Here is a 13,385-nt window from a genome sequence, read left to right as displayed (position 1 = left end):
TTTTGGGAAAGTGGCCCCATCATGCTGCATATCTAGGCAGAGTAGGTTTGTCTATGCAAACATCGTCTGTTCCTGAAGTCTTTCCCCCAGCTCCTCACTAGATGTGAGGAGGGAGCTCATTCAGCCCCTGCTTCCGCTTAGTATTTAAAAATGCCTTATTGCCCCTGTCTCTGCCGGCCTTAGATTTCTCCTCCTGTCCTTTTCTTTACAGTTCTGATGAGGTGGCCGAGTGGTTAAGGTGATGGACTGCTAATCCATTGTGCTCTGCACCCGTGGGTTTGAATCCCATCCTCATCGGATGCATTGAGTCTTCACCCATCCTTTATAGACAACCATCTCCCCATTTGGTACAATGACAGATCAAACAATGGTACTTCTTGCAAACAGAAACTCAGAACGCCCTTTCTTTAAATAAAATGTCTAAATCCCAGATTTCTAAAAAAAAAAAAAAAATTCTCTAGTTCTGTATTTCTTAGTTTTTATCTCAAAAGGGAACATCCTCCTCATCTCCCTCAACCACCCTGGCACCTCCCCAAATTATTAAAATATCCTCAACCCGAGCAAGGCCAGAGCAGTGAACCAGAGCTAGTGTCTAGACCAAGCTGTTCTGAAGGAGGCAACTCAAACATTTTCTCCCTGCTTCCCTTGGCAAGGTCTGACTGAGAAAACAAAATTCCCCAGACTGAAAATTTTCTGCTGAAACACCCATACTAGTCTGTTTGGGGACGTTGATTTGAATCTATTATTATTATTCTCTTCTGATTCATCTCAGTTCAGTGTTTGTCCTCCAGATGTGTTTACAGGTATTGAGGTGTGGGGGAGAGAGGCCAAGTCATGATGTCTCTTCCTCCCTTTCATAGTTTCTTCCAACTTGCTAGGAAGCTCCTTTGCTACAATGTGACTCAAGCCGTGTCTATTGTCTCTGTGCTATCTCGGAGAAGTCTGCATTGTACACGGTTCCTGGGATAGTCCTTGGGAGTGTGGATCCCTTCAATGGGCCAGCAGCGAGTCTGGCTCCTCCCTTGTCGCACCTGAAAGGCTGGTGGGGGGCATTTCCCAACCTCATAACATATCTCAGTAACACACACAGAGCAAAACTTCATAACTTCCCAACCAATGCTAGCACACACAATCCAACACAATATTAATGTTCAACAGATCAAGACTTTTGAAATGACACCTCACCAGGCAGACTTTGTACAAACCATCCCATCATTATATGAGAGTGGTGAATATGGGGCTTGCAGGGTGCTGCTTTGAGCACAGCGTGCCACACCTGGGCTTCCATTGCAGTGGAGACGTACCCGTAGAGTCCATCTCTCCTGGGATAAAGATGGCAGCAGGGCTGGCCTGGGTCATCTGACTTGGGCTCCTGGAGCTAAAGCTGAGGGGCTAAAAACTGTGGTGCAGATATTTGTGTTCACACTGAAGCCTGGGTTCAGAAACCCTCATGGAGCCTCAGAGATTGGGCTCAAGCCCATATGTCTGCACTGTAATTTTATAGAGGTTGGGAGGGAGTTTAGTAAGTGGAAATGGTAAAACCACATTGAGGGAACTGGACCACTGACCTATCAGCTCTTAACACCCAAACTTTCAGTAACTCTATTATCAGTGCCTGTGAGTGTAATTTAAGCCATAGGTCCATCTAGCTCTGAATCTTGTCTTCTGACAGTAGCCAATACCAGGTGCCCCAAAAGCCACTCCTCAAGGTACCACTGGGAGTTGAACCCAGAATCTTTTGTTTACAGGACAGGTGCTTTAATCAGCTAAACTATGACACCTGTGGTTATTTAAGCCATTGTGTCTGCCCACACCTGAATCTCTGCCAATCCCCACTGGGCCCTGACAAGCTTTGCTCATGTTTGGATTCTGTAAAGCAGAGGAGTAGGTGAAGTTTTGGTCCCAAGGTGTGTGTGTGATTCTTTGGACAGGTCTACACTACAAAATTAGGTTGGAGTAATTACATTACTTAGGCTGACAATGCAGTTATATTAATCTAATTCCAGTGTAAATAGCAGCTCAGCTGTCAGAACTTTCTGGAGCTATGAAAGGGGAGGGACCCAACCTCTGTAACAGGAATGCAGGGCAGGTGATTTCACGGCAGGCATGGTGGGATACTGGTGGAGGCCAGCTATGGTGATATAATGACCAGCAGCATTTAGACTGACAATTTGTCACTTTGAGTTTGCTGCAAAAAGCTCTAGACCTCTTGTCAAGGTGGTTTTATTTTGTCACCAAAAGAGGGCAGTTTTGTCACCAGACGTGGCATTGCAGTGTGTGCACCAGCCACAAGCTGCTGACCGAGGGAGCGTTGTGTGTTTTTCACACACCTGAGCAATATAATGATGCTGAAATAACTTTGTAGTGCAGACCTAGCCAAAGATTATCTCTCCCTCCCTCTCTCTCTCTCTCTCTCTCTCTCTCTCACACACACACACACACACACACACACACACACACACACACACACACACACACACAGCTTGCAAGGAAAACCTCACCTGCTCCTCTGCTTTGCAGAATCCAAACACAAGCAAAGCTTGTCAGGCCCCGGTGGGGATGGCAGGGAGTCCGGTGTGGGCAGACACGGTAGTTTAGCCACAGGCAGGCACCATGGCTTAGCTGCCTAAAGTGCCTGCCTTGTAAACAGGAAATCCTGGGTTCAACTCCCAGTGGTGACTTGTTGTGTAACTCGTGGGGCACCTGGTATTGGCTACTGTCAGAGGACAAAACACAGAGCTAGATGGGCCTTTGGTCCAGCCCAGTATGGCTGTTTAGATTATACTCACAAGCACTGATAACAGAATTACTGAAATTTTGGGAGTTAAGAGCTGATAGGTCAGTGGTCCAGCTTCTCACAGATGACCCCCCTCCCTCTGGGACAGGGGCAGGTCTGGGCTCTCACAGCAAATGCTCATTGTGGCTGCCAGAATCTGTGAGCGGCTCATTTAGTTTACACCAAGGATTGAGTCCTGCTTCCTGCACCGTGTGTGAGAAAGAAAATCCTAAACCGCCCTTTGAAATAACGAATGCAGCAGGACGTGTTATTGTCCCTGCCCCAAAGCAGACAGACCAATGGAGAACTGCCATTGAGTCCAGGGTAATACTCCACTGACATTTTACCTTTTTTGCTTGCTAAACTCCCTCCCAACCTCGTGGGGTCCCAGAGCCCAGTATTGAGCTTGATCTGAGATGTCTACAGTGCAAATTTACCACCCCACAGCCCTAGCCTGGGAGCCTGCACTGGCACGAGGCAGCCATGGGTGTTTCATTGCAGTGTGGACATAGCCTAGCATTATGTCTACACTGCCATTAACACACCCACGTCACTATTCTCAAGCCCTGGGTCAGTTGATTCAGGCTTGTGCGGCTTGTGCTGCAGGGTTATAAAATTACAGTGTAGAGAATTGGGCTTGAGCCCAGCCTCCGAGACCCCACAAGGGGTGAGGGTCTCCAAGCCTGGGCTCCAGTATGAGCTCCAGGATCCCAAATCAGCTCATCCAGGCCAGCCGGGCCAGCGGGATTTTGTCACAGTATAGATGCCCTCTCAGGGTATGTCTACACTGCAATGTAAGCCCAGGGTTAGCAGAAGTCATGTCAGCAGCCCCAACACATAAACGTAAACCATGAGGGAAAGACCCACCCCCCCCCAAATAAGCTGGGCAGTGTCCTTCTCCCTACGATTCGTAAGTCCAGCAACCAAAAGTCCTTTAACATGAGCCATCCCCGCTCTGCACCCCACTCACAGCTGTTGTCCTTAGTCAGTGCAAGCCCAGAGGTGCCTCTGTAGAGTTCACCTGCCATCCTGGGTGGAAAAGGGGGGAAATAAGAAGGCTCCATACTCACTATGTTGTCTAGGGACTCACTCATCCCTCCACAGCCACCCTGTCCTAACGTTGGTCTGACACCTCAATTTTAGTATTGAGACCCAGAGCTTGGCCCACTTGGCTTTGGAACCCCTGTCCCCTGCCTAGCAAGTGCTATTGAATTGAGGGTGAGTCCCTCAATCGGGGTCTGCCAAGCACAGTTGTGCTGCCCTTGATTCACACAACAAGGATAAAAACCCTTTATTTCTCCTGCCCCTGTAACATGGAGACTGGGAATCCAACACCAGCCAAAGTGATCATTTCGGCAAGCAACCGAACAGATTTCCAACATATTGTAAAATCCACATGCAGACTCCTACACGAAACCTTGCAAGAAAATCTTCCTGAGGGGGTCTGAAGCACCTGCTGCTGGAGGGAAGGAGGGAACCGTGGGTTGGGATTGAGGAGCAGCATGAGGAGGAGGGCCTGTGGATGGGGATTGAGGGGCACTGGGAATAGGAGGGGGCTGTGGGTTGGGACAGAGGAGAAGGGTGAAGAGGAGCAGGCTCTGGTTGGGAGTGAGGAGCAGTGAGCATAGGAGGGACTGAGGGCTGGGATTGAGGGGCACTGGGAAAAGAGGGGACATGGGTTTAGGCTGAAGAGCATCCTTGTTTGGGGATCCAACAGGAAAGGGGAAGGCAGCAGGTGATTCTAATTCCTTAGGGATTTTCAGGTGTGTGTGTGGGGGGGGGGGGGAAAGAACATGCTCTATGCCCAGAGGCCTTTATTCCTCCAGGCTGCAAGGACAGAGGGGCTGTCAGGAAGTTGCCCCTTCAAACCCACACACAAAAAGGCCCTTCTGAGGAAAGGGAAAATCCTGAAGAGAAAAAGTAACAAAGAGGACATGAAAAAGACAGTTTAAGATCTTTGGGAGTAGTTTTTCACCTGACCAGAGACTTGAACTCTGGACCCTCAGAATAAAAGTCTGATGCGCTACCAACTGAGCTAGCCAGGCTGAGAAAGAGCCCACACAAGTTGGTGCAGAGGAGAAACTAATCAAGAAAACAAGAGCGGGAAACAATAGGGGAAACCTGCTGCTCTCTCTGGCCCGGTCAATACTACGATTTTATATCAAATTTAGCAGCGTTAAATCGCATTAACCCTGCACCAATCCACACAATGAAGCCCTTTAGATCGATTTAAAGGGTTCTTAATACCGGTATCTGTACTCCTCCCCGACGAGGGGAGTAGCGCTGAAATCGGTACTGCTATTTCGGATTAGGGTTAGTGTGGCCGCAATTCAATGGTATTGGCCTCCGGGGGCTATCCCACAGTGCACCATTGTGACCGCTCTGGACAGCAATCTGAACTCGGATGCACTGGCCAGGTTGACAGGAAAACCCTCGTGAACTTTTGAATTTAATTTCCTGTTTGCCCAGCATGGAGCACTGATCAGCACAGGTGACCATGCAGTCCCAGAATCAAAAGAGAGCTCCAGCATGGACCGTACAGGAGATACTGAAGCTGATCTCTGTATGGGGAGATGAATCTGTTCTATCAGAACTCCGTTCCAAAAGACAAAATGCCAAAGCATTTGAAAAAATCTCCAAGGCCATGATAGACAGAAGCCACAGCAGGGACTCAACACAGTGCTGAAACTTAAGGAGCTGAGACAAGCGTACCAGAAAGCCAAAGAATGAAATGGACGCTCATGGAGGGAGGGGCAACTGACGTCTGTAGCTGTCCCACAGTTCCTGCACTCTCCGAAAACAATTTGAATTCTTGGCTGAGTTCCCAAAGCCTGAAGGGTCAAAAATATTGTCGCAGGTGGTTCAGGGTATATGTTGTCCCCCTCCCTCCCCATGAAAGCAAAGGGAAAAAAATCATTTCTTGCCTTTTTTTCCAATGTCGCTGTATGTCTACTGGATGGTGCTGGCAGATGTGGTGCTGCAGCACTACACAGCAGTGTCCCCTTCCCTTCTCTAGATGGTATGGTAGGGCTGATATCCCTCATCGTTGTCCCATGAGTGCTCCTGGCAGGTCTTGGTGAGGTCAGTTGGGGGTGCCTGGGCAAAAATGGGAATGATTCTCAGGTAATTCTCTTCTTTAAGCTTTGTCTAATGGAGATTCAGTCCTGCCTGGAATATCATAGCAGCTGGAGGCTTCTCTCCCCTCCCCACTTTGAACTCTACTTGCAGAGGCAATAAAGTCAGTGTTGTTTCAAATTCCTGCATTCTTTATTACTTCATCACACAAATGGGGGGATAACTGCCACGGTAGCCCAGGAGGGTGGGGAGGAGGAAGCAATGGATGGGGTTGTTGCAGGGCACCCCCTAGAATGGCATGCAGCCCATCATTTCTGCAGGATGTCTGGGGCTCTGAGCTGGAACGACCGTTTGTCTCTCTGGTTCTTTAGGAGGCTTGCCTGATAGTCTAGGCAGGACTGACTCTCCCTTCAGACAAAACTTAAAGAAGAGAATGACCTGGGGAGTCATTCCCATTTTTGTTCATATACCCCTGGCCAACCTCACCTAGGCCGGCCAGGAGCATCCAGGACAGCAGCAGACAGTACAGTATAACTGGTAACTATCATTGTAAACTTGCAAAGCAGCAGATGGTACAGTATGGCTGGTAACCACCTTTGTTAACTTGCAAAAAGCAAGGGAATGCTGCTGTGTAGTGTTACAGTACCGCGTCTGTCAGCACCATCCAGTAGACATAAAGTGACGGTGACAAAAGGCTGAACGGGTTCCATGATTGCCGTGCTATGGTGTCTGCTCAGGCAATCCAGGGAAAAGGGCGCAAAATGATTGTTTGCCCTTGATTTCACAGAGGGAGGATTGACTGATGACATTTACTCAGAATCACCCGCGATGCTGTTTTTGCCCCATCATGCACTGGTATCTCAACCCAGAATTCCAATGGGTGGGGGAGACTGTGGGAACTATGGGATAGCTACCCACAGTGCTATGCTCCAGAAATCGATGCTAACCTCGGTACATGGATGCACACCGCCGAATTAATGTGCTTAGTGTGGCCGCGTGCACTTGACTTTATATAATATGTTTCCAAAAACCGGTTTCTGTAAAATCAGAATAATCCCATAGTGTAGACATACCCTGAGACAGCTTTAGAACCCTCTACCCACTATACGGGTACAATCCCCGAATTTTCCTCCAGGGAAGATTGGCAATGGCCCTGGAGGTTTTTCGCCTTCCTCCGAAGCATGGGGCAGGGGTCGCTTGCTAAGGAGTGGGTGGATCGGCTTATGTGGCCTGCATCTTGCAGGAGGTCAGACTAGATGATCATAATGGTCCCTTCTGATCTTGAATTCTATGATTCTATGATTCTATCCGGCCAAGAGACAGCTACTCTCAGATCCTGTGTGGATTGTCTGATGGGCTTGGGGCCAAGAGCAAACTGCGTACCCCCTGCCAGAGCAGGAGAAGTAAAAATAGGGGCTTCCCAAAAAATGGGACAGGAAGAAGAGAGAAGTGGAGAGGCAAATGGAAAAGGAAAAGAACGTGCAGACACAGGACCCTACCTAAATACTGAAATAGATTACAAGAAAAAAGAGAGCAGCATAAAGAAATCTTTAAACTCTTTCAGTAAGTACTGAACTAGAAACTTCTAAAACACCATTTTCACACTACCTTTACTTTTTTTAAAGAGAACTGAAGAAAAGCTTTAAACAAGTTCAGATAATACAAAAAAAAGCCAAAACATTTATTTTTAAACTTGTTTTATAAGGACTAACCACTCAGTCTGTGCTCTTTTCCTCTCAGCTTCCCAAAACGAAAACAAGAACAGTCATCACTAGCAGACAGCAGATACATTAAAGCAATACTATCCACTCACTTCATGCTCAGAAAAGAACACTTTAACTCCTCATCGTGGTTAGCAAGGTCAGACACTTTCAACCACACTTCTCTAGTTACAAACTATAGAAATGATCCCTGAAAGTACAGTTTTAACAAACCTGTGCTCGGCTACACACCCAGGCTAATGTGCGCAAGCTTTCTTCCCACGGTGAATGTTTTCATACAACAGGTTTCACCCCCAGAGAATTAAAGACCAAAAATCTAAAACCAGGTTCCCATTTCATTAAGCACAATTGAGACAGCTTTAGCACACTGGCCATTAGAAGATGTTTATGTCGCTATTTACAGACACACACCTCCTGATTAGCATGTGGAGCTCCTAGCAACTAATCAAACCCTCTTGCTTTGGGATACCTCTCACAGGCTCCTCCGTACCACATGACCGCCTGTCAGGCACAGACATGGCGGACAGGTCAGCCCTTTCTAGCATGCTCCGCAGCTGTTTCTCTCTGGCTTGCTCTCAAATTCATCTGCACTAGAAGTTTTTGCAGGGTTCTATGTTACCGGTGGTACCTGCACTAAATCAGTGGCTCTCAACCTTTAGAGACACCTGTACCCCTTTCAGGAGTCTGATTTCTCTTGCATACCCCCATTTTTTACCTCACTTAAAAACTACTTGCTTACAAAATCAGATGCAATATTTATAAAAATAAATCCCTTGAATATAAGTATTGTACTCACATTTCAGTGTATATAGAGAACAGTATAAACAGATCAACATATGAATTTTAATTTGTTACAAATTTGCTAGTGCTTTCTATGTAGCCTGTTGTAAAACTAGGCAAATATCTAGATGAGTTGCTGTACCCCCTGGAAGACCATTGGATACCCCTGTTTGAGAACCACAGCACTAAATCACCCTTACTTTTAGAACTGGTGCCACTTGACCCAAGGCATTCTGAACCATTTCAGTGCTAGTAGGCAGTGGCAACACAGCTGCACTAGGTCTGTTGTTCCTCCCTGCACAATTCCCACTTGGAAAGAAGAGAACTTCTGGTCTGACCCTATTTACTATTGTGAGCTGCATAGGCAACTTTCTCTGTGTTATGTGAGCACCATTCACACAATATATATACTACCTCTGCAGCCATGGGTGGCGGGGGAGCCCCCACAGCCCCACACCACTGTATATGGACCCTGCAGCTCCCAGCTCCTACAAGTAGACCCCAGAGCTCCCAGCCGCTGTGAGCGGACCCAGGATTTCCCAGCAGGCATTGATGGCGTGAGGACCCTGCAGCCCCACGTCATTGCTAATAGACCCTGCAGCACCGAAGACCTTGGAGCTCCCAGCTGCCACAGGCAAGCGAGGGAGCCCCCAGCTCTCAGACACTGCAGGCAGAGCCTGGCGTGCGCAGTCACCATGGGGGGTGAGGAGAAGCCTCAGCCAAATGCCATTGCAGATGGCCCCATAGCTCCCAGCCACTGCAGGTGGATGCCAGAGCCCCCAGCTGCCATCGGCACCGCACGGACCATGGCCACCATGGGCAGCGAGGGGACCCCATGGCCCCCAGCCACCACGGGAAGCGAGGGGACCCCATGGACCCTGGGCGCCATAGGCAGTGAGGGGACCCCACAGCCCCCGGCCGCCACAGGCAGCGAGGGGACCCCATGGACCCTGGGCGCCACAGGCAGCTAGGGGACCCCACAGCTCCCAGCCGCCATGGGCGGCGAGGGGACCCCATGGCCCCCGGCCGCCACGGGCAGCGAGGGGACCCCATGGACCCTGGCTGCCACGGGCAGTGAGGGGACCCCATGGCCCCCGGCCGCCACGGGCAGCGAGGGGACCCCCCAGCTCCCGGCCGCCATGGGCAGCGAGGGGACCCCATGGACCCCGGGTGCCATGGGCAGCACGGGGACCCCATGGACCCCGGGTGCCACGGGCAGCAAGGGGACCCCCCAGCTCCCGGCCGCCATGGGCAGCGAGGGGACCCCATGGACCCTGGGTGCCATGGGCAGCGAGGGGACCCCCCCGGATCCTGGCCGCCACAGGCAGCGAGGGGACCCCGCAGCCCCCAGCTGCCACAGGCAGGAACTGTCACCCAGCGACCAGCAGAAAACAGCAGCGGGCGAAGGCATCAAGCAAACTCTCAGCTTCTGCTGCTGCCACTCCTTCAACTGGCTCTCGGTTTGCCCTGTTCACTCTGCGTCGCTGCTGCTCCACGGCATTGTCCATCACCCTGCTGCTGAGAGCTCCTGTGTCGCCACTTCCCCTGCTGTCACCTGCCTGTCTCCTGCGGCCACGTAGTGGGGGAACCTCACTACAAGTGCAGACTGGGCAGCCTCTTTCATTGCAACACCATGGGCAGGGCGTGAACCGCCAGCTGGGGGAGACTAACGCCCTGCCCCGCCCCTTCCACCTGAGGCCCCGCCCCTTCTGTGAACACCCCTGTGCCCAGCGTACACCAGCCCTTAGATCCCTCTGGGTATTTCAATGCAGGCACTGACCTGTGAGAGGAAAACATCAGCTCACAAACACAGGGACTGAATTCCTCACATTTAATCTCCCTGCACTTTCCAGAAAGTCACAACATTCATTTAATTCTTGTTAGGACAGAGAAAAAAATAAGTGACACTAAGTTTTTGGCTCAGTTAAATAAAAGTATGTGTTTAATTAACATAGTAAAAATATGTCCTGATTCTGCTAAATAACACCGCAACCGGAAATAAGAAGAGACAAATCTTGTCAGTGACGACTAATTTCGCAAATGATCTTCCCATTATTAATTTCCACACCACCCCCGTTGGAGGTCTGGGCACCTCCAGTGTCACTGCTCTGCAGTCACCTTCCCCTTAGAATTGTTCTCGGACATTCCCAAATTTGGAAAATTGTGCAGTTCACAATGTGAACAGTGACCCCGGCTCCTTCCTGCACCTGCTCTACATTGCTCCACAGCAGCTTCTCCACCTGCAGAGTCACCCCAGCACTGCAGTGCAGCCGCCCAGGGTTTTGCAAAAATTAATAATACAGAGTTTGGAGGAAAGGAAACATTTGTGAGTTGTGGAAATAGGAAAAGGCAACAGTTGTGGTGTTACAAGAAGGGCAGTTTTTGGTTTAATAATAAAACCCAGTTATATAAAGGTAACTGTATGTGCAGCTCTGTGCACTCACGTTGGATGGAAGCTTAGTAATTATATTATACAAGAGGGTCAGGTAAAGTGGCTGCTACCACCACTATGTTTTGTCCCGAGAAGCCTTTACAGCCATTCTGAGGGGAAATGGGCCCTTTGCCCACAGAAACGGTCTATAGGGGACGGCTGCAGGCAGCAGGCGGGGAGATAATCTCATCAAAATGATTTGACTCCTGGGTAATGTAAGCAAAATCTCTAAAGGAATGTCAGGGGTTTCTATTGGCACTTAACTTGCCTGCCCCTGGCTGGCTCTGGTTGTACAAGATGGACGTGTAATCGGGGTACAGTTGTGTAAAAAAAAATTATTGCAGTGCAAGGGCTGTTAGACAAAACAAAATATTTTGTGTAATTGTGTAAGGTTTTAAAAACCTAAACTGAGACTTATGGTTTGTAATATAATGTCATGAAGGTTAAACTATGGAAGGAATGTGCTTTTTCCCAGGACGTGTGCAGTGTATATTGGAGAAAGGGTAAAAGAAATGCAAACAAAACATGGTACTTAGCTCAAACCCTATTAGGGCTCCAAAGGGAGCCACAATAGGTTGTGGTTTCTTTTTCAGATCTGTGTGTTTTGAAGCAGAAGATGAAAGTGGAAAGTAATCAGAACTCGGGTGGAAGTTGATTGTGTCCCTTTTAAGACAGTCTCTGAGCTGCTGATGGCTTTGGATCCAAAAGCCAAGCCCGAAAGCCGGTGTGAATGCAAATGACCTAGCTGATGGGGGAAGGAGAGAACTGCCCATCAGTGGCAGCACAAAGGAGCTGCAAATAATGAATACATCTGGTCAGCAAACAAGCTACTGGAAGACTCAGATTGTGGCCCTCCAGGAAAGGGAGGTGAAAAAACAAGTCAAGTCTGAAAATAAGGGGGACAGTTAACCCTAAGGAGTGTGTGTGTGTGTGTGTGTATAGTGCTAAAGCTAAATCTAAAGCTGTCTCTCAGCTGTTACCTGAGGATAAACTTAATGCTTGGTACAGCAGAGAAACTATTGCAAACTTGGTCTGTTGTACAAGAGGGGAAACTGAGGCACACCACTTCATGAATTTCATAAATGACCAGTGAGGGGAGTAATTCACTATCTGACTATAGAACAAAATAAGGACAGCCTGGAGGGAATTCTTCTGTTTTTCCTGCAATTAGCAAGGAAATTTGTAAAAGGAAGTGGTATTATTATTATTAAGCACTAATCTGTCCCCACGGGGTGTGTGTGTGTGTGAAATTGTTTCTTTTGTTTTCAGACACTCTACGAGCAAGCTGGTGCCAGCAAAAGACTAAACCATAATACCATGAATCTATGTTTTGTATTGTTTGTCTGTGGTGTTTGTCTTGTTGTTAGCATTGTTGTGTTTCAATGAACAGAAAAACCTCATGACATGAGTGGGGATGGCTTCAAAAGGCTGACCTGGGGGAAGATGTGTGTGGACATTCAAAATGCTCGACAAGGAGGCCAGCACCTGTGTAATAGCTACCGTGGTATCTGGAAGTGAATCGGCAGCTAAGGTGGGCCCCACAAGCCCTATGGGAATAATGAGAAGGGAATTTGCTCGCTGGGAATCAATGGAGGGGTGTGTAAAATGGTGTAAATCCAGAGAAGATGTTTGAATGTGCCCCTCCCTGATGGCCGTGGAGGAGCACACCCAATGGCCCATGGCAAGGGGTGGACAATTGGGTGTACTGTGTATGAGGTGTTTTGCTGGAAATGTACATATTACTGGGGGCACAATTACCCCAGCCCCTAACCAAATTCCACACTACACACTGATCTCTGGGCTTTGGTGCACAGATAGACCTGTGAATCTTACTGCTGTGAATAATCGAACCAGCGCATACGGCCTGATTCCACAGCACGTGGTTAAGTTGGTTTGGACAATAACCCATTTCTCTGTGGACATTCAATGGACTTATGATATGGACAAAAGCACGAAAACCTGCAGCGGCAGCGTATTGCAACTGGGCATGTTAAGGGCTTGACCCCGTCGAAGGAGGAGAGGAGGTGTTTCGGTGGTGGCTGGGATGTTGGACCATGCTGCAGTGCTCAGGTCTCTCGGTGTAGCTGTGGATTGTTACAGCGGCTGGTGTATTGCTAAGTATACTTGTGTGACGTTGCCTGTGGAAATAACCTAGAAGTAATGGAGTAAGCCCCTCCCCCCTGTACTAGACAACCTGGACCCAACCTTCTCGGGCCCACTATAGTGGGAAGTCTGGAACGCTAATTGGAACAGGTGTGGCAGGCTGCTACGAGAGAAGGTGCAGGGCCCTGTACTACGCACGGGGCAGTGGGACAAATGGAATATCAGCACCTTCCACCTTGATGCCTGGCCCTATCAGGACATGTGTCACCATATGTCCTATGTTTTGCTAAGGGGGAGAATGGGAACAGGGACACAGGCAAGGCTCTGTGGCGTCAGGGCTGGGATGGGGACACCGAGGAAGGAAACTGGAATCATTGCTTGCTGGAAGTTCAATCCAATAAACATCTAATTGTTTGCACCTTGGGACTTTGCGTATTGCTGCTCTGTGTGTACGCAAGAAGGACCCGGTAATGGGAGGGTGAAGGGATAAACCCTCTAA

General features: G+C 49.0%; 2 non-coding genes across 2 annotated transcripts; one reads left to right on the top strand and one right to left on the bottom strand.

The window, feature by feature from the left end:
• The first annotated feature begins 215 nt into the window (after window positions 1-215).
• Window positions 216-297, top strand: TRNAS-GCU. The gene has a single exon. It is a non-coding gene; the product is annotated as a tRNA-Ser (tRNA).
• A 7,264-nt stretch (window positions 298-7,561) lies between these two features.
• LOC120389518 lies at window positions 7,562-7,778 on the bottom strand. Its single transcript, XR_005590990.1, has one exon. It is a non-coding gene; the product is annotated as a small nucleolar RNA U3 (small nucleolar RNA).
• Between the last annotated feature and the right edge of the window lie 5,607 nt (window positions 7,779-13,385).

The sequence above is a fragment of the Mauremys reevesii genome, linkage group 23, assembly GCF_016161935.1.
Source record: "Mauremys reevesii isolate NIE-2019 linkage group 23, ASM1616193v1, whole genome shotgun sequence".
Lineage (NCBI taxonomy): Eukaryota > Metazoa > Chordata > Testudines > Geoemydidae > Mauremys > Mauremys reevesii.
The sequence above is the reverse complement of the archived record's forward strand: the minus strand, read 5'-3'. Positions and strand labels throughout refer to the sequence as shown.